Raw genomic sequence first — 21,490 nt, forward strand, 5'->3', positions numbered from 1 at the left:
TTGGAGGCATTACATACCCTCAAGATACACATTTGTCTGTAACATGCAGGTCTGACCCTCTGTCTCTGGGATTGATCCACTGCTGTATATACAGTCTAAACATAGAAGGTTCTTGCCTGCTAGATCACTTTATAATCCCTTTTACTCTCCCCCTCCAGAATGAGAGTCTCCCTCCTCCCTACCTCCCCCAAAGGCTTAAGAGAGGGTTTCTAGGAAGATACCATGACACTGGTGCCAAAGCTTTCTGGGAGTACTCATTCTTTGTTATGGAGTATATGCCAACAGAGACTTGATCAGAAATCTGTTTGTGCCTCTAGGTCTGATGACAGAAAAAACTGCAAGGACCTTTAAAGCTCAACAAAGTTCTCTCAACTTGCTAGGTCAGGTAGTCCTAATCAAGCAGTGTCAGATTTTCTGTTGGCTAAACAAGGGGAGTCTGGGAGGTATTAAATCCTACCTGCTGCATCTATATAAATACCTCAAGAGAAGTTGAAAGCTAAATGCAAAAAATGTCTCAACAAGCTCTGTGGCAACAACAGGTGTCTAGTAGTGACCCCAAGCCTTATTGGTTTTCAAGATTATTCACTCAGATTCCCCAGAACTTCAGTTCTGCAGGGACCCCTGAAGCTAGGACTCATTCCTTTTCTAGGGCTCATTATCTATTGCATAGTCTGCTGTTCACTTAAATACTGTGCTAAGGCTGTAAATGAGAGCACTCATGTTCTTGTCATGAAAACCTTAGGGCTGCAATCAGCCACCTGTGAATACTTGCAGACAACTGCAAACACATTTCATTTCTGTTATCCTGGGCTCAACTCCCAATATTCCCCTTGTAAGCAGGAAGAAGCCAAATGGGTCATCTGTCATTTTCCATTGTGTTGCCCACACCTCAGAGATGAGATGAGATCAAGCCCAGAGGGAAGTGAAACTGTCCTTTATAAAATTAATAAAAGGCAACAAAGCAGGAAGTATGATATGAGTCTGCCCTCTGCAAAGATATAGGTTAAAAAAAATAATTACTGGCCATTGTTTCATAGCTTGCTTTCTTAAAATTCCTCATTACTCAGGAGTCACAAAGTTGATGGTCATAAAGATCCTTAGCTTTCTTCACTGCTCCCATAGATAACCCCACCTTGTGAAACCTAAGGCTGGTCTTTGAGATGTCTTCTAGACCCTGCATTCTGGTGAACAAATTGACACAACCAGAACAGTGGCCCATATCACAGAACTGACTCAACTTACCTTGTGATAACTACACAGGAACTGACTCAGTATAAGAAGATAATTTCTATATCCTGTGCTTGCTCTGAACATAACCAATGAGCATTACTGATCCTCTAGCCCCGTGTTTACCAAAATTCCTTTAAAAAACCAGGCCCAAAAGTTCTTGGGGAGACAGAATTGGGAAATTTCCTATTTGTTCTTACTTGGTGCTCTGTGACATTAAACTCTTTTTCTGCCACAGCTCTTGCTGTCTCAGTTACTGACTCTTTTCTGTGCAGTAAGTAGGCAATGCAGCCGTGTTAGGTGGTAACAACGAGACTCCCTGCTCCCCCCACTGCATGTGGGTTTATTAAGAAGGTGACTGTCTTCCAGGTAGGAGGAAAGACCTCTCTAGGAACTGAATCTGCTGGCACCCTGATCTCAGACTACCAGCCTCCACAATTGTGAGAAATACATTTCTATTATTTAAGCTGCCCAGTATGTGGTCTTTGTTATGGCAGCCTGAGCTGACAATACAACCTCCAAACCAAACACCAGTACCTCCCCTTTCCAGTCTCAGACCCAGCTTTAGGGAATTCTGGTCATAGCAGTTATTTATTCATGTAACAAGTATTCAGTGAGTGTCTCTGTGCCAGGTATAGTCCTAGCCAGGGGATCATTTAATCAAACACATGCTACCTGGTGTTAACAATCTGATGAGAAGACAGACAATAAATAAAAACATAATGACAGGAGTAGATTATATGATGTATTTTGGCAATCCATTGCTGGGTAACAAATAATCTTAAAAACTTTTTATTATCTCTCATTCTGTGGGTTAAATGGGCTCAGCCAGGCATCTCTTCTGCTCTGTGTCATATGGGCTGGGGCTGCTGTCATCTGGAGCCTGACTGGCACAGGACACTCAACAGAGCTCCCTCCCAGGACAGCAACTGGTGATGGCTGTGGGGGAATCTCACTGTGAATCAGGTGGCCTGGGTTCTCCACTTGCTGCTACACATGGCCTAGCTGCTCCTGGCTCCTTGCCTGGGCTCTTGGAGGGGATACTTCAAGCAGCCAACTCAGAACCATAGGCATGTATGTTAGAACCTCAGAGGTCAGGCAGTTTCATTTCCCAATGTTCTGAACACAACAGGCAGTTAGATCCAGGGAAGGAGGAATAGGTCCATCTCTTGTAGGTGGATGGTAAGGTCACATTGCCAAGGAGCATGCAGGATGGGAGACATGGCTGAGGCTATCTTTGGACAAAGACTTTTCATACTTAGAACATGATAGAAAATGAACAGAAAGAAAATCCATAGCAGACAATCAATGCAAAGTAACACATGGGACACTTTTAAATAGGGTGGTCAGGGAGGGCCTCGTGGAGGTACCATTTGAGCAGACCTGACAAGGACAGGCCTTGAGCCACACAGGTACCTGAAGGAAGAACATTCCAGGCTTGATCTGCACATATGCAGCACTTTGCATGGGAGCCAACCCAACCTGCTGTGGGAATGGAGGTGGCACATTCATAGAAAGACTCCTCCTGCAGGGAGTGGTGGAGGCCCTAGACTCCCCTTCCTGCCAGGCTGTCTGAAATCTTGTGGTGTGGGAGAGGAAGGCACTTGGGTGCAGGAAGACTGGGCAGGGGAGAAGCTGAGGTGTGTCCCACGGTCACTCCACCTCTGCTCTTTCTTCCTGCACCCAGTGCCCTCAGGTTTGTGGAGACTGATACTGAGGACCCTGAGGGTTGTCACACCCTGCCATGCAGGGCAGTTGGCTCCTCGGGTTTCAACAGAACTCTGACCTGGGGCAGGAAGGGAAGCAACTGATGCTGCCTCAGGACTCACAGAAACCCAGCCTGGGGAAGAGTAGACATACCAGCCTGGGCAGCTAAGGTTCATCCACCTGGTAGAGGCCCTGGGCATGAAGGGGTCCCTTAGTGTGACTAGAGTGAGGTGTTGTCAGATGAGGGTGGGAGCAGCTCCTGCATCCCCTGCCCCACTCTCTGCCCCTGTCCTCCAGGCCCTTCCCTCCCTCCTAAGTGGTGATGCCAGGGTGTCCTCTGTCCCCCTCTGGTCACTCCCCTATTCCCCTTATTGGGAAGTCCCTTTTGTTCTAACCTCCTGCTTCCTACCACACCTTCTCCCCAGCCCCAAGCTCTGCCCTCTCTCTCCTCTTGTACCCACAGTAGTAATGGCTCACTTCCCACTGAGGAGCTGGCTCTACTGGAGAGTCTGGGCTCTTGCTGTGGTTGGCAGGAGGGAAAGCTCCTGGGCCGGGGCTGGGGAGGGAGAATGGGCAAAGCCAGAGCAGAAACTGAACAATTGAGGGAGATGATGGAGGCAGATGTTTTCACATCACCATTTTTCTCTCATAGGCCAGGGGAGCCATCCTTCCTGAAGTTCAGGGACATGGACAGAACAGCAGGCAACAGAAAAAATATTCCACAGGAAGGAAAAATAGATTTCTCCCTCTGCTATATTTTTCTTCTTGTCTATTCTGTGCAATTTTCTAAGTGAAACTTGTTAATGAAATGTAAAATTTCTTTTGAAGGAAATCTCCAAATATTAGAGAATAACCTGCTGAAAAACAGAAGCTTTAGGAAATAAAACCATGTGCAGAGAGTTGTGAAGTGGGTGTCACAGGCTGCTCTGGACAAGCTCTGATGTGGGCTGGAGCGAGAGCCACTTATGTCCCTGTGTGAGCTCCGGCAGGTCTTGGACCTCTGTGTCCTCTTTAGTAAAATAGAATGAGCACCCTCAACTTCCCAGGGACCTGTACTCTTTGGAGAACCTCTCCAAGCTACACTTGTCTCTCCAGCCCTCCCCTCCCTGTCCTGTGGCCAGGGGTAGCAACGCAGAAGAAGCGGCAGTTCCTCCCCGCTGCCCGGTGCTGCCCGAGCCAGGGCACCACCCACACTGTATTAAGAGGACTGGCACTAAAGGACTTTGACAGTTACTATAAAATTAAAAGTAGTAATCAAGACAGTGTGACATTGGTCAAAGAAGAGACAAATAGAACAACGGAACAGAATAGAGAGCCCAGAAATGCACCCACATAAATAGAGTCAACTGACACGTGACAGAGGGACAAAGACAATAGAATACAGAAAAGACAATCTTTTGAATAATTGGTGCTGGAACAACTGGACATCTACATGCAAAAAATGTGAAATGAAAAGAGCTCTCTTGAAGGGGTGCTGTGCAGGTCACCTGTAATAGGAACAGAAAGTGCCCAGCAGGGCCTCTGACACTTGGGAGCACTCACATTAAGGTAAAGGGTGGAATTCAATATCCCTCAGCCCCTATCCCCTTAAGAGTTTTCCACAAAAGCGACAATGATTCACATCAGTCACCTGGCCTTGCCAACCCCTGGGAAGAATGCAGTATTGAAAGGACCATCAGGACCCTGGCCACAGGGATCTGCTGCCTCTTCACCTTATTGATGATGCTGACCATAATCCCCTGCTTGTTTCTGGCTGGACACAGGCTCCTCCTGCAGAGGCCACGCCAGATTTCTCCTCTCATTAAGACTTTATTATGACTCAGGAATAACAAAAAGGAAATAAATGTGGACAGTCACTTAGCACTAGGTAATCCACTTTACAAATGTCTGTCTTCATTCCTTCATTTTTATGCTTATGAGATCCACAGCTCAACCAGTATTTGAACTGACCCCAAATTCATCAATTTCCTTAGTTCTCACAGATGATCAAAGCCAACATCTCCAGACTATTTTAAGTTATGGTTTAAGATGACTTACCATAAATTATTGGGGGTCAGTCCATTACAGAGTTCATAAGAAGAAGTTTAGATGGTTGGAGGAAGAAACAGAGTTCATCTAAGAAGAAACTTAGATGGTTGGAAAGTCCAGCATCAGAAGGACACCTCTGGTCACTACATGATTTACATTTTCTTGCAGGAGCCTCATTTGCTGGCCTTTTGTCTCAGTAGGTGCTAATTTACAAATGCGGTTAGTTTAGCTTCGGTGTTAGTCGGTGGTGTGTTCCTTTACTTCACACTGGATAGTTTCACACATCTGTAACTGTGGTAGTTTGGATGTCTTTTGTAACACACTGCATTTCAAGCATGAGGCATGCATAACCCTGTCACCAAAAGACAAGAGGGAAAGCTCTTCTCCCCTAAACATTTTACAAACGTTCTTGGTCCTTTTTCCACTGAGTGGGAACAAGTCAGCTGATGGGGAATGTGAGGTCTCTGTCATCATCTGAATTTTTTCAGCCCCTAACTGTGAGAACCACTGACCACTAGGAAGTTCTCTCTGCCTTTTCCTGGACCCTCTTCCATGACAGAGGCCACATTCTCTCCCACTCTCGAGTGACATCCCGATGGCAATCTGGTGAGCAGCTGTCCGCTCTCTAGCAATCCTGCCTTCTCAGGCATGTGCTCCTGTCTGAGCACATCCTTTCTCCTAGATCATCTAAACTGGGACCATCCACTGTTTTCTCAAGTCCCTCTGCCCATGGGCCCGTAGCTGTGCCCTCTACTCACAATAGGACACCCTGTAAAGCACCCTGCAGGAAGCTGAAATCTGTACACAGGTTCACTCACACACGCCAGGTACACACATGGGGCTTTGCTTCTCTACAGGAGGAGGGGGGGGAGGCTCAGCAGTACAGCAAAGTTGACGCCTATACCAGTGTTATGTGTCAGGAACCCAGGTTACAGTGACACAAAGGTGCCAGACCTAGCAGAGAAGGAAAACCTGCCAACATTCTGTGCAAATCAGGGACAAGAAATAAGGTCATCCTATCTAAGAAAGAAGAGAGGAAAAGGGAACAGAGAGGAAATCAGTACCTGACCAGGGCGGTGAGTACGAGGTTTTAAGTCAGGTGCACCTGGGCATGATCCTTCCAACCTCTTCTATCAACCAGCTGAGGAACTTTCAGCACATCGGGCCCAGATCTGGCCCGACAGACACCTGCCCCATGAGTGAGCCCTGAATGCAACTATCTGAGGCAGGTTTCTCAACTGCTAACCAGTCAGTGGTGTAATTCCTGCCTTGCAGAGAGGACAGGAGTAAGTGAGAAAAGACGCGGTGCAGAGAGAACCAAACATACACCTACAGCCGGCTGGCACCGTGTTCTCCAGCAAGTTCTGCCTGAACTGGCAGGAACATTTTCCAGATCAGGAGCAGGAGCTCTGGACTCTGTCTGGGGCCAGGCTGGGAGGAAAGTGGGGGCAGCAGAGCGGGCAGAGAAGAGGCCTGGGCCACGCCAGGAGGGAGCCAATTCACAGTCTACAGACTCCCTGAACAGGAATCCCCTCATCTGACAGGCAGGACCCCACTGCCTTAGCTTCCATCCTAGGGGTGTTTCAGGGTGGTACCTCCTGTTTCCAGCCTCACAAATCCCCAAGGAGGGCATGTGGGTGTCAGGGTGTGGGGGCAGTCAGTCTCCAGTATGAGTGTAAGTTTGTGTATAAGGGTGTGTGTGTGTTTGTGTGCATGTTTGTCCGTGTGCGTGTGAGCAGAAACTCCTGCCTCTGCCCAGGCTGAGCTGGGGTTGGGTAGTGGGAGTGTCACCCCTGCTTCCCTTGCTCTCCAAAGTTCCATCTTACAACACACTGAGTGATTGATCATCGAGCTCATGGGTATTAAAAAGAAGAGAAAAATGACTGAGATCATGCAGTGTGGGGAGAGGAGTGTTACCAACTTGCTCTCTGAACCACACCCTGTGGGTTTGTACTGGAATGTGAGGTGCAGGAGAGCCCCCAGTGCTGCTGGGGGTAGGGGGGACAGTGCAGCACGTGGCCCCTAGGCCCTGACCCAGAGAGGGTCTTCTCACAGCTGGTTTGTTGGGATCTGCAGCCCAAACCCAGTGTAAATGCTGCCAAAGACTAACTACCAACCCCCGACCAAATACTCAGCGTGTGCTGAGAGAAGAGCTGAGATCTCAGAGGGGATCCAGGAGGGCAGAGCTGGGTGAGTCCAGGGAGCAGCCAGAAGGATTCCAAACCACAATCTTCTCACAACTTTCTCCCTCATGGTTCTGGTGCCCACCAGCAGGGACAGTGCCCCAAGGCCAAATCCTGGGGTGATGTCTCCACTCAGTGCCCTCCGTAGGGTGAGGTCTCTCAAGGCATGCAGTCCCTGAGCATTAGCATTGGCTGACCCCTGGCCTGGGGATGATTATCATACACAGGCTCCCTTCTACCCATTCCCTGGAGTGCTGGGGGCTGGGCTGCCCTTTGCATGGCTCCACTGCTGCGTCCTGGGAGAAGGGACTGTCTCCAGGGCACCCCTAGTGAGGTCAACTGCTGGCTTGTGGGGGGCACCTCAGACAGGCCATGTTCCCAAATGATCAGGAATGCTGTGTAGACAGCAGTGGTGTCTATTACCAACTCCAGGGACCCCACATGAGCAAGACACTGGGAGACCCACAGAAACCTGGAGGGAGTGACCGGGATTCTCTTAAGGAAACCAGACACTTCAACATAGAAAGAGTAAAGGACAAATGGACAATCGAGACTTCCAAGGCCCCTAACTTGCTACTGAGAGCACAGGCAAGGGCATGTTTTTGGCAGAAACAATGGGGAAAGAAGACTTTGTTGAACGTGACACTTGCCTGGCATGGGGAAGAGAAGGGATTCACAGAATCAGGTTTGCAGGCATCTGGGCAGGGGATGAGATACCACTGCCCTTCCAGATTTCCCACTGACCATGCAGGCTCAGCCCTAAGGGGCTCTTGATTCTGGAGCCACTTGGCCAGGTGTGAGTGCCCAGGTGTGAGTGCCCTGCTGTCAGAATGGGTATTTAATGGGAGACACTCCTGTGAAATAGTGATGTGAGTATCCTAAGGTGCACTGAGAGAGGCAGAAACCTCCCCTGGCGGGTTCACAGTGACATTTTAATAAGCGTAGTCCATGAAAGTGGGGGTCAGGATGTCCTCATAAGGCTCCCTAACTGCCCTCATCAATTTGCCTCTGCTGTATAGAAAGGAAGCCCCCCCAAAACATGAAAGCCCCTGGGGCATGGAGTTGAAGCCTACAAAGATGCCTGTCACCCCCACTACTTCCCTCCTTCCTGGGATCATGGCATCACTGAGATACCAGGGCTCTCTTGTAAAGTGCCAGGTGAGAGAGGGGCTGTCAACTGCCCCCCACCCTTAAGAATGGGACTGTGCCCGAGATCCAGCATAGCCCCAGCAGAGATGTAGGGATGAAACCCAGGAAGAGAACAGCCATGGGCAGGCCTCTCTCAAAAGCACCAGACATTATCACAGGTCTGGGCACCCTCTCTGGCTGTCTGTGGGGGAAGTTCTAGTTCTCCATAAAGTCTTCTGCTGTCAGCAGATCAGTGAGAGCAAATTCAGGGTTTTTATTCAGTAACCATTGCATTCTTCTGTACCCACAAAACAGATTGGGCTGCCCCCACCCAGCTACAGAGGTCCTGAGTTCTATAAACTGCTTCCTTCCTTGCCACTTTCAACTCGTAGATCAAAGCAGTTTTCTATTATAGATAGTTTCATAAGTTTCATTATCTCTGGTGGTTTTAATAATCATGTAGCACCTCTGTACATTCTGCCTCCTCCCAGGCTCCCAGCCATCCCTGACTGAGCCCTCTCTTTCCTGCCAGGGCCCTCACTGATCACAGTGTATTCACCAAGAACTGCTAAGATTCTATATATTATGTTACAGAACTAACATATATCTTCCCTATGCTAATTCCAAAATTTGACTTTCTACAATAAATGTGGGGACAAAGAGGAATATTCTATAAAGCAGGAAAGAGGGCAAAGGTGGGAACAGCCAACTGGGGGCACCTGAGAAGCCCCATGTACAGAGGCACCTTGGGATTTTAGGGAGACGACACAGCACAGCCAGAGCCCAGGGATCTGAGCCCTCCTATGTGATAACACTCACATAAACCCCTGATGAGAAGGACTAAATCTAAATTTAAAAATACACACTAAAGGAGAGCAACTGAGGCCAGGATTGAGCTGCCATGCTCAGCCCTTGACCTCCATGGGTTTAGAAAACAGCTCAGCCTAGAGGTGTGTGAGGCTCTGACCTGGAGCTGCACCTACCCCTTAAAGAACAGGGACAAGTCACAGCACTAGGAGGGACCCAGACAAATAGGCAAGAAGTGATAGAAGCAGGAACTTTACTGAGCACAGTGAGGCTGAACCCCACTCAGCACCTGCCTCCTCCCCCTGCCCTTCTCCCCTCTGCCCCCCATCTCAGCACAGCACATACTCAGACTCCAAAGAGAGAGTCTAAGGTCCATGTTTTCTTAATACTTGATTGTATTTTACCACATGTTCAAGGAAAGGAAATGAGAACAATCACTAATGGAGCAGGATGGCTACAGGGTGAATAAGTAACAAGGGGAAACAGTGTTACCATTTCATTCTGAGAAAAGGCAGGTTGATCCAGGGAAGGGGAACTGCAGCCTGGACATTGGGTACGTGGGGAGGATGTTCTGGGGGATCAGGGAGTGCGTCCCTTTCCCCACACTCTCCCACAGGTTCGGCAGGAAGGAAACAGATTCACCAGCTGAGCAGCTGGGAGGAGAGAAATCAGGGCCACAGAGAGATGAGAATTCCTGTCTTGCTGGTCCACACAGGCAATTCTCAAGCTGTGGAGAAAATGACAATGAGCAGATTCAGCCCAGCCACTCTGTCTTGGTACCCTGAGCACCACAGACAGCCCATTCCCACCCCTCTTTCAAATCCCAAAGACTCCTTGCACTACAAGCTGCCCTCCATTGCCTCACCTCTGCTGGCACCAGGCCCTAGCATCATATTTCAAGAAGCTGTGAGCAGCACATCAGTGTGGGGAACCCTGTCTCTCCTGAAGAATAACAATGAAGAGGCCCAGGCAGAGCCCACAGGAGGAGACATTACTGAGAGCAGGATCACAGACAGGAGAGGCACAGGACTGAGGCACAGGGTGAGCCACCCTTTCTGTGCTGGTATTTACCGAGTAGACCATCCCAGAGTTCTAGTGAAGAGAGAAGACCCTGTGAGGGGCCATGGGGGAGAGGGGCCCCAGGGGTCTTGAATTCCTGGTTAATATGCTACTCAGCTGAGATTAGGGAATTAAGCCTGGGACACAGGAGAGGAGGAAGAGACAGTGAGAGACCATGTGGTCACTCTCCTGGATGTCTGTTTGCAGTGAGGGTCTCCCTTCAGGGTCCAGGGCACCCAGGAACAATGTCCTGAATGTCACTACCCTGCTGTTCTCACCTGTGAATGAGGTTGTGCTCCTTTTCTCCTCCAGTCCAAACAACTGGGAGGATCAGTCCACACACACCTGGTCCCTACATGTTAATCCGGTCTGATTGTTTGATTTAATATTTTATAGGTCTTGCAAGAAATGAACAAAGTGGAAGGATGACTTCTTTGAACCTGATTACATGACTTTATTTTGTAGCAAAACTGTGTAGCAATTTCAGGGTTGAAAATTGCTCAAATTCAAAGGATGAGAAGATTCTGAAATAATAGGTAAATTAGGGTTAGAAAAATTTATTTTTTTGCGGTCTTTTTTAATTTTAATGAAACATAATTTCATATTACATAGAGAGCAAATCCATCCACTCATTGTTGATAAAATTTTAGAAATATTTTCTATAAAAGTTTAGGATCTGACTGGGAATGAATCCATTATAACATGATTCCTACAGGTACAGTGTTCCCATCCTCCTCCCCATTCTTATTAATTTTGAGAAATTTTAAAAATACAGAAAAATACAAAAAATGAGACAAGATATCCATATACCACAATCCAGAATCAACTAGTATCTTTATATTTGCTTGTGGCCTTTTTAAAGAGAAATGAATATTTATATAAAAAGCTGAAGTTGAGGAAAAGTGGAGCAAGATGGCTGACTGGATGGATCTTTAGCTCAAATCTCCTCACGGTTTCAGGCGAGAAAGAGGGAGCTGGATCTTTTCCTGTGTGGAGTGCTGGTGCAGAAAGGCATCGCTGCCTGTGCCGCAAAGTGGTGGATTGCAGGACTGTAGTTGTAACGGAGAACCACGGAGTCTAGCAGAGAAAGTTTGGGCCACTGCTGAAGCAATGCCAGCCACAGCAGCCGGTGGCCTGAGGCGGCACCAACCAACCCCTCCCCCACGGAAGACTACAATTCCCAATTCGTGGGGAGTTTGGGTGTTTTGTGGAGAGTTTGATGAGCTATGGACTGCCGATCGGAATTTGGCGACCAGAAAGGGGAGCCTTTTGGACCCCATTTGGAGTGGCAGGGGTCTAGGCAGCTGGACAGAAAATTGAGGGGAAAGGATCCCCCGTAGGAAACAGACACACTTTGTAATTTTAGAAATGGCGACAGCCACAGCCACCTTTTTCCATGGGCCAGGTGTGGCAATTTGAATCCCACCAGCAGGAAGCCATCCTGCACCCAAAACTGCTCCAGGATACCCCACACTTCACTGGAACTTCAGGGAGAACTTGTAAAACCTCCCAGTGAAGATTTTATTTTATTTTATTTTATTTTTTTCTGAGATCGGTGAAATTAACAAAAGGGTGAGGGTCTAGGAGGCGAGCAGGATGGCAGAAGGGATACAAGTTTAGCTCAGGTATCCCAGAACAGCAGGTGTGATTGTGTGTGCTAGATCATTCCTTTCCTAGTAGGGAATATTGGAGGTGGACTGGCAGTTTGGGGAGTGCAGTGATCTGGCAGATTGCTGGATTCAGGGTGTGACCCCGAGCTGGAGTCTGATTGAAAAGTCTTTGTGCCCCCACACTGAAGGGGCTGGCTCTAGCGACAACCAGCCCCTCCCCCACAGAGACTGACTGAAAAGTCTTTGTGCTCCACCGCTGAAGCAGCAGGCGCCAGCAGCAACCAGCTCATAACCCATGGAAGATTACAATTTCCAGTTCGAGGGGAAACTAAGAGAGTAGAAAAACTGGTGAATGTTGTAACCCAGCCCTCTTTCCCCTGCCCACTCTTGTTCCCCAGCCCTCACCTGTCCCCCACCTCCAGCCTATTTCCCTCCTCCTCCCTTCTCCCCCCAGAGTCAACTCGGGAACAAGGCAAGTCCCACCTCCCCCCATGGTGGCTGAGAACAGTGCTTCCCAGCCATGTTCCCAGGCCCCCTCCTTCCCCTAGGGTTGCCAAGAACAAGCTTCAGGTACAAGGAAGAAAAGTCCCAAGTTTCACAAAACCCCCAAGTTCTCAGTAGATGAACAATGGTGGAAAACTCACTGAGACTTGACTAATTACTGTTGTATAACCATAACCATAGTGATATGAGATGTATCCATTGTCAACCGAAGCTATATTAATTATTGTTCCATTGCTGTATCCATGACTACCCAAGTTTTAACCCCCCCTTAACCAGCCACGTTTTGCTTCTGTAATATGCTTGCCCAAAGCCTATAAAAGGCAACTCACCCTCATACCTGGGCTGCTGACTATCTCTCAGAGCAGCAGCCCCTGCAGCAGGTAAAATAAATTATCAATTAATTAACCTAAGTGGGAGTCCGACTCTATTTTTCCAGGTCTCCTAAGTTATTTCAGTGAAGCTTGGACTCCTGTGCTGAATTTGGAGGGCAGATAGTGGTATGGTCTGGAACAGGACAGCTGAGGCTAGGCGACCAGTGAGGAAGCAGACATATTTTGAAAATTCAGAAATGGCGACTGCATAGCCCCTCTTCCTACCAGCCAGGTGCAGCGAGTTGACTCTCACCTGCAGGCAGCCATCCTACACCTAAAACAGGTTCAGGACACCCCACACTTTATGGGAACTGCTGTAGGGAGAATTTGGTGTTTTTTGTTTGTTTTAAAGGTCTTAAAAATATGGAACCCTTCACGAATTTGTGTGTCATCCTTGTGCAGGGCCCATACTAATTTTCTCTTCTCTGTATTGTTCCAATTTTAGTATATGTGCTGCCAAAGCGAGCACTGTAGGGAGAATTTGTGCAAGGCACCAGCCAAGATTCCTTTTGAAATCCATGGCACCAACATTCCGGTGGAGTCTAAGTGCCAAACAGTAGCCAGGCAACCCAGAGGTAGGTAAACCTAGAAATAGGTATAAGCCTGGGAACCACTCATGGCACCACCTGCTGTCCAGAAAGTATATTGTAACATAAATATATTCCTGCTAAAGTTGATCCCCACCTGGATGTAGGTGGGGATGTAGGATGTAGGTAGGGTATATGATCTCCAACTAGGATGGGAAGAAATCCACATATGTGTAATGGCAAACAGAGGTCAGGATAGTGAGGGTCGAGACATTCCTTTTCCTAGGTTGGACATCTGTTGTAAGGGCAGGAGTTGGCCCATTTACATTTCCCAGGTGGGACATCCAATGGGATAGGGTGTGGGATTGATTCTTTTAGGAGGGTGCCTCTCACACAGTGCTATGTTAGGGTGGCAAACAAAAGCATCAGTTTCACTTTCCAACACTGTTAACTGTTCCAACGAAGATATACAAGGTTAACAGTCTTTTTAACATATCTGGCGATTTAGAAGCTTTTTGTTGATGACGTCGAGAATGTCTCAAATTCCTAATGCAGAAGCTAGGGGCAAGTTGCTAAATTAAATATATTGTGTCTTCTACACCATACTTGCAAAGTGGAAAAAAACACATTTAACATTTAAAAAGCTGAAATTTTAACACTCGTGAAGGAAATATTGACCAGATTTTGGTGTAAGGCAGAAAGCCCAATCTGTGAGGGATTGCAGGTGGGCCAATGCCACAACTGTGGCTTCAGGGCACTCAGGCACCCTCTAGTGTCCATGTGGGATCAAGGCTGTGATCTTTATGAAGAGAACACTTCGGTCTTTCTCCTGCAGAACACAAGATTGAAACCATCTGCCAGTTTTCAAGGACCTGATTATTAGCTCCTTCTGTTATCCCTCTTAGTTTGTGAATACTTGTCACATTAGGTCCTCATATTTTTGGGCCACAAACTATGCTCAGATCTCCTCTAGGCACTTCACAGGCCCAAACAGCTGAGGCCAGCAAGGCCTAGAGGTCAGTGTGGAGAGTGGGAAGAACCTGAGGGTGCAGGCACCTCAGAGCTGTGTGTAAAGCCCTGCCTATGGACCACCCTCTGACCCATGACCCCTTCCTGGGTGTCTGCCATTCCCAGGACCCCAAGGAAACCAAACACTGGAGCCTTGGGGTGGGCAGCTCCCTAGGAGGGGCCAGGCATGGTCCAGTTGATCCTGTTCCTCTGCCTCACAGCTCCCTTCCAGCAGCCTCTGATAATAGAAATCAAACCAGAATGGCTTAGGTGGTGGTTCTCAAAGTGGGGTTTCAGAACAAGCAGTGTTGGCTTCAGCTGGGAACTTGTTAAAATGTGACAGTCAGGCCCTACCCCAGACCTGCTGAATCAGAAGCTTTGTATTTGAACAAGTCCTCTGGTAGAGTTGTGGTTTTCAATTCAGTTCTCTCTCTCACACATGCACATGCTTACTCAACTCTCAATATTGAGTAGCTCTGATTTCTGAGTAGTCAGATGTGGGACAATACTTTTTTGCTAGAAAGTTCCTGCCTCAATCAGGTGGGTCCTGATCCAGATAAAGAAATTGCCATCCTGGTTTTAAGCAGTGCACTCTTGCATGGGTGTCTTCTGGGCCCCAACTTATACTTCAAAACACAACTGAAATACTAGTTCTTTTATTGGGTTTCTGTGACTTTTTGGTCAGAGTGATGGTTTGCATATACAACCAAAAACCAAATGTGCATGTCCCACTAACCACTTGTGTAAGAATTTCCTTACTGATCTCTGCGTGAGCAAGACTGGGCCAACCTTGAGGGGAAAGAGGGTTTGGTTACTTTTACCTCAGCTCTAACTCCTCTAATGCCCAGCACACAGTAGGTTAACAGATGAAGGGGTTGCCTGGGATGGCCTAACAGACAGGAAGTAGAATGGGAAACCACAGGCAAAAGTGGCTGGGAGAAGATTTTCCAAATACCTATGCTGGGCCACAGGGCCTACTGAGACAAACTTTGGAGCCCTCCCACCTGTCTAGTCTCCCCTCATCAGGCACTTGCATGCCTCCCAGAGCCCACCTGCTGAGGCACTACCTTCCAGGACCACACTCCAGATCAGCCAGGTGCAAACCCTGAACTCACTTCCTGCCTGGCTCCAGGAGCTCAGCTGCAACTCTGAGGCCAATTTTAGTGGGAGTTGGGATTATCCAATTGGGATGTCACTAGGAGTGACATTGCTGGCTTTAGATGAGGCCAGTCAGGTCTACATTTCAGAGAAAAAGCCTGCTTCACAAGGAATATGTAGTTTTGGTGTCTTCAGGGGCCCAGGGCTGTTTAAAGGTGACCTCATTAATGAGCTATCTAACAAAGGAAAAAAGACTATCAAATAGGTGCAAGACAAACTCACAGCATGTAATTGCTCCTTTGAAGAAAAAACTCACAGCAGGTGCAGCGCCTGTAGCTCAAAGGAGTAGGGCGCTGGCCCCATATACCAGAGGTGGTGGGTTCAAACCCAGCCCACGCCAAAAAGTGCAAAAAACAAACGAACAAAAAACTCACAGCATAACTCCTCCTTTTATTTTATTTAATTAAAACACTTGTGGCCTAACTTGTCCTTTCTGAGTTTTGTTTTCTCTGCCTGAAAGAGCCCTAAGGGGACAGTAGGAGTCCAAGCTCTCCTCTCCAGCCTCAGTTCCTGCCAAAACCACATCCCTAGAAAATACCGGCCTGCAGGGGAAAGAGGAAGGGGGAAGCCAACTCTCCGACAGTAGGTTCTGTTCTCAGTTGCAGCAGGGCAAGAAAAACAACCATTTTTTACCTTTTAAAGCCAGAGCAACTTTTCCTCACCTGCTGGCCCCTTCCACCTTCCCTCTTGCCAGGCCATTTCCCTTCTCTCTCCTCCCCCCGACCCTGTGCTGAGAAAGTAAATCAACTTTTTACATCTTTATAGCCTAATCTTTCTGTGAAACAATCTTTCTCTGCCTGAGTACTAATTTCACATGGTATCAAGGGCTTCAGGAGGAAACTGCAGAGAGCTCCAAGAGCCCCAGCTCCCTCACTCAGTGGCTGACTGACCCCGCCCATCATTCACTGCTGAAGGGAGGCGCTGGGTTCTCCTCTGGGATCCCCTTCTGCATCCACCTTGTGGGTGGTCAGTGGGCTTCCCAGGAGACCCAATGAGTACCCTTTACTCACAAGGCAATGTGTCTAGAAAAGTCATGTTAGGCATTCGGGATCTCAGGGACTCAGATATTCACACCATGAAAATGAAAGAATCCATCCCACTCCCTCAGGTGAGGTGACATTAGGATTATATAAGAGCAGGTTACCGCTCAGCTGATGTCTGTATCCAGGGTCAGATCAGCCACTGTGGGGGAAGGGCTCATTTCCTCCTTCCCAAGGAGCCATCGTTGGGAATTTCTGCCCCCTGCCATCTAGGGAAGAGAGTTTGCTTCAAGTTGAGCTGGGACAGGATATTTGGACTTTTTCATCAAAATTTCACTTCAAATGTTTTAAAACTTCACCATAGGTATTCTATCCTATTAAAAAGAAAAACCTGCTCAATTAAAAATAAGTATTAAAATGCAGAGGAGCAGAAAGAGGGAAAATTACCCACTGTCTCCCCTGAGAGGACCTGGTTACCCCTTCCTGCAGCTCCCCACAGACTGCAGTGGGAAGGGACTCTGGAGCTGTGCTTACAGTCACCCTGGGTCCCTCCTCTCCCATTTGGTTTCTGTGTCTTTGCAGGTCCGTTCAGGGCTGCTCAGTGCAGTTGAGCTGTATGGTGTGTTTGGAATCTTGTTTCTCAAAGCGTTATCATCAATAAACAATTGCATATGACATTCCAGACTTCTGAATCACTGCTTGTCCCTGCTGTGTGCTATTTCCACACTGAGGTCCTTGCCACTCTTCTTTTGTGGACTTTGCCTATTGTTGTAAATAATGTCTGGTTAACATCCTGTACCTAAAGGTCTTTCTGAATTTTAGATTTTCTTGTCAAGTCATAGATTTCTCAAATACAAATTACTAGGTCAAAGGGCAGGATCATTTTTAAGGATCCTCATACATGTTGCCAAATTGCTTTTCTAAAGCATAACACCAACTTATATTGGCTTATTCATTCACTGGCTTATTCAGTCATTCAGTACATATTCACTGAGGTCCTACTCTGTGCTGGGACTGTTCTAGATGTTAGAGATAAAAGTGGTGATGAGAGTAGGTCCCTGTCTCAAAGAATGTGTTTCAGTGAGACAACAACAACAAAAACCAATTATTCTGATATCAGTGATAATTGTCACAGAGAAAATATGCCTGGGCTAGGAGATTGGTGGTGCTGAGGATGGCAGGAGACTGGGCAAGACATTTCTGAGGACTTGACCCTTGCATGTGACAGCAAAGCCCTGTATGGTGAGAGGAGGGGGCTGTGTGGACCTGGGGAGGAAGGGCATGTGGGGAGTCACAGCAGGGGTAGAGAGAGGATGGGGCAGTGATGAGAGGCTGGGTCAATTGAGAGGACTGAGCTGGGCTGACAGTGGTGGGATGAGGCCAAAGGGGCCCAGGATGAGGGACTTGTAGGAAAAGGTGAGGGGCTGGGATTTCATTGTGCCTGAGAAGAGGAGATGCTGGAGTGTTCCTGGGACGTGGTGGTGAGGACGTATTCTGATTCCTATTTGAAAGGATCACATTGTCTCTTGCCTGGGTGATGGACAGAAGGGATGAGAGTGAACATGGGGCCTACTTGGGAGGCTCTTCTTATTTGCTGCCTCAGGGACGTGTGAGAAGAGACTGGGTTTTATCTTGGTATACACTTTTAAAAACTGTGGTAAACATACATAACACAGAATCTACCCTTTAAACATGTTTTGGTGAACAAGTCAACAGCACTGAGCACATTACAATCCTTGCAATCACCACAAAATCCATTTCCAGAACCTTTTCATCATCCCAAAGAGACACTCCCTACCCATTAAACAGTAACTCCCTATTCTCCCTTCTCTCAACACCTAGTAACCTCTATTTGACTTTCTGTTTCTGTGAATTTGCCCTTCTGAGCTACCTCTTACAGGTGAAATCATATAACATTTGTCCTTTTTTTCTGGCTTATTTTACTTATCATGTTTTTGAGGTTCATCCATGTTGAAGCCGGTATCAGAATTTCAGTCATTTTTAATGCTGAATAATATTCTGTGTGTGTGTGTACACACAGCTATACATGCATGTACTCCACATTCTGCTTATTCATCCATCCACTGAGGAGCACTGGGTTGCCTGCACCTCTGACTATGGGAATGATGCTGCTATGAGCATGAGTCACAAAGATCTGTTCCAGTTCCTGCTCCCTACTCTTTTGAGTATATGCGCAGAAGTGGAATTGTGTCAATCCATGTCTCGTGTGATCCTTTATGCAGTCGTGACAGTGGATCATGTAGTAATTTTATTTTCACTCTCTTGAGAAACCATTGTGCTGCTTTCCATGGTGGCCTCACCATTGCACATTCCCACCAGCAGTGTCCAAGGATTCCAGTTTGTTCACATCCTCACCAACACCTGGACTGGTGAAGGTGACCATCTTTTCATGTGCCTATTGGCCTTGTGTGTATCTTCTTTGAAGGATTGAATTGACACATTCATGTCTTTCACCATTTTGAATGGGTTTTTTTCAGTTTTTTTTATTGTTAAGCTGTAGTTCTTTATGTATTCTGGATATTAATTCTTTTTTTTTTTCTCTTTTAGGAAAGAGTCTCACTCTGTCACTCTGGTTAAAGTGCCATGGTATCAAAGCTCACATCAACCTCAAACTAATGAGCTCAAGTGATCTCTTGCCTCAGCCTCCCAAATAGCTGGAGCTACAGGCATGCACCACCACGCCCAGCTAGTTTTTCTATTTTTAATATAGATGGATTCTTACTCTTGCTCATACTGGTCTCACACTCCTAAGCTCAGGTGATTCACCCACCTGGGTGACCCAGAGTGGTAGGATTACAGGCATCAGTCACCATGCCCAGTCTGGATATTGATTCTTTACCAGATACATGATTTGCAAATATTTCCTTTCATTCTTGCATTTTCTTTTCACTCTTTAAAATTTTGATGAAGTCTAATTTATCATTTTTCTTGTATTGCTTGTGCTTTTAGTCATTCAGCCAAGAAACTACTGCAATCGCAGCATCCATAGAGTTTTCCTCAATGTTTTCTCTTTGCAGTTTTATAAATTCAGCTCTTAAGTTTAGTTCTTTGATCCATTCTGAGTTAATTTTGAAGTATGGTGTAGGGGTCCTCAAACTTTTTAAACAGGGGGCCAGTTCACTGTCCTTCAGACCGTTGGAGGGCCGGACTATAGTTTAAAAGGACAGGCAGCAGCGGCAAAAACACCCGGCAGGCTGGATAAATGTCCTGGGTGAGCCGCATCCATAGTTTGAGAATGCCTGGTGTAAGGTAAGGATGAAGGTTTTGTCCAACATCATTATTTTCCATGTGGACATACAGGTTTCCCAGCCCTCTGCTGAAGCCCCCATTGCTGAAGCTGGGGTGAAGGTGCGGGGAGCACTAACACAGGGAGCACCGAGCCTTCACTTACTCATCTCTCCTCCACAGTAGTTCTGAGGAGGTTCACGGGAATAGATACAATAGAAACAAACAGACATGAATCTTATAAAATCAACATCAAGTGACATTATAAATTTTAAACTGTTAAGATTAGGGCAGGGCTAGAACATTACTAGACACCCTGAAACATGCTGACATGGAGAGTTTCCTGCTTATCTCCCTACAAAGTTTTTTGGCTTACAGTCTCTTATGTTATAATAAGAGATTATAATTGCATAAGAGAGGAATTATGTTATAACAGATTATAACTACATAAGAGAGTCACAGGGTGAGGAGATAGCTCATATAACCAGTTTCTACCAGTTTCCTACTTCAGAAACAGGTTCAAATTCTCCACTTAGAGTCAGAAAAGTGATTGCAAGATGTTCAACATGAAGTTGGCATCTACAAAGTCAGTGAGTAAGCAGTCAGTGTCAACCTCAGGCAGCCAATGAGGCTCTACTTAATCCCAGAAAGGGCCTCACTATGCATTGCTGAAGGGATAGGGACCCTTCAGAGGACCCCATGTTGTAGGGTTTTTTTCCTGCTGCACTCCTAAATTGTATTGTCTTTCTCTCCAACTACAGGTCCCACAAATCCTTACAGCCAACTCCAATGATCTCACCTGGACTAAGGTTGGGGGGATTTACCGGTGTTTGTATTTTAGCTGCTGCCTGGGGTTTGAAAATGACTATTTTGCTATAATGGTATTTCTTTGATGGAATTTCATATTCATGGACATTCTCTTTCCTTGCCTGGCTCCTAGAGGGGATGGACTACCTTGTGATTCTTTTCACTATGAGTGGTGGAGGATTTGAACTTAAAGTTCCTATCAATGTCTAATCTATCTACTGAAGAGGATCATAGCATGGGGGAGCAGTGGACCCCTGCTGACATGAAGCCTATCCATGTCCACTGTCCAGTAGTAAAGTCACAGGTATACATAACACCAACTTCTGCATGCAGAAGGAGAGTGGGTTCCTGGCCCCAGGTTTTAAGGGCATAAGTCATGGATGAGGAGTTTCTTCTTATTGGAAGGATGCATTAATTTAGCTATAATCAAATAGTGCTGCATTCAAGAAACTTCAATAACATATGCTTAAAATGTACATTATTTTGTTAGAATCCACTGTGTACTAATTTCAAAAAGTGAAAGCCATTTTTAATTTTAAAGTTAACTAGCCTTTTAATGACTTTGTTGTGTCTGCCTTTTGCTGGACAGCACTTGAATATTTGGTTGCAGCAAAGAAGTCTTCAGTTTTTGATCTTTGAGATGGGTATCAGTCGTTTGTGACCTTAAAGATGTCCTGATTTGGGTTAGGTAGGACAGTATAGATTTGCAGCATAAGTGATTGAAAAGCAAGAAAGCATTTTTTTAGGCATATTGCCAAAAGTCTGGGCATTCTACTGCATTTTTCCATATTTCTTTCTTTTTTTTTTTTGAGACAGAGCCTCAAGCTGTCGCTCTGGGTAGAGTGCTGTAGCATCACAGCTCACAGCAACCTCCAACTCCAGGGCTCAAGCGAGTCTCCTGCCTCTGCCTCCCAAGTAGCTGGGACCACAGGCACCTGCCACAACGCCTGGCTGTCTTTTGGTTGCAGCCATCATTGTTGTTTGGCAGGCCCGGGCTGGATTCGAACCCGCCACCTTAGGTGTATGTGGCTGGCGCCTTAGCCACTTGAGCCACAGGCGCCGAGACGATTTTTCCATATTTCAATTGGATCTTTCTTAGCATCAAACCATGAATTTAAAATGTCATTTACTGAGATCTCA

At 46.8% G+C, this 21,490-nt stretch overlaps 1 protein-coding gene and 1 non-coding gene across 2 annotated transcripts in view; both read right to left on the reverse strand.

The window, feature by feature from the left end:
* LOC100957517 (patr class I histocompatibility antigen, A-126 alpha chain-like) overlaps window positions 1–21,490 on the reverse strand; it is a 110,449-nt gene that overhangs the window by 32,587 nt on the left and 56,372 nt on the right. The gene's annotated exons all lie outside the window — the stretch shown is intronic.
* Window positions 12,982–13,093, reverse strand: LOC111725109. Its single transcript, XR_002773254.1, has one exon. It is a non-coding gene; the product is annotated as a U6 spliceosomal RNA (small nuclear RNA).

This window comes from Otolemur garnettii, unplaced genomic scaffold, assembly GCF_000181295.1.
Source record: "Otolemur garnettii isolate 467f Iridium unplaced genomic scaffold, OtoGar3 scaffold00031, whole genome shotgun sequence".
NCBI classification, from domain to species: Eukaryota; Metazoa; Chordata; class Mammalia; order Primates; family Galagidae; genus Otolemur; species Otolemur garnettii.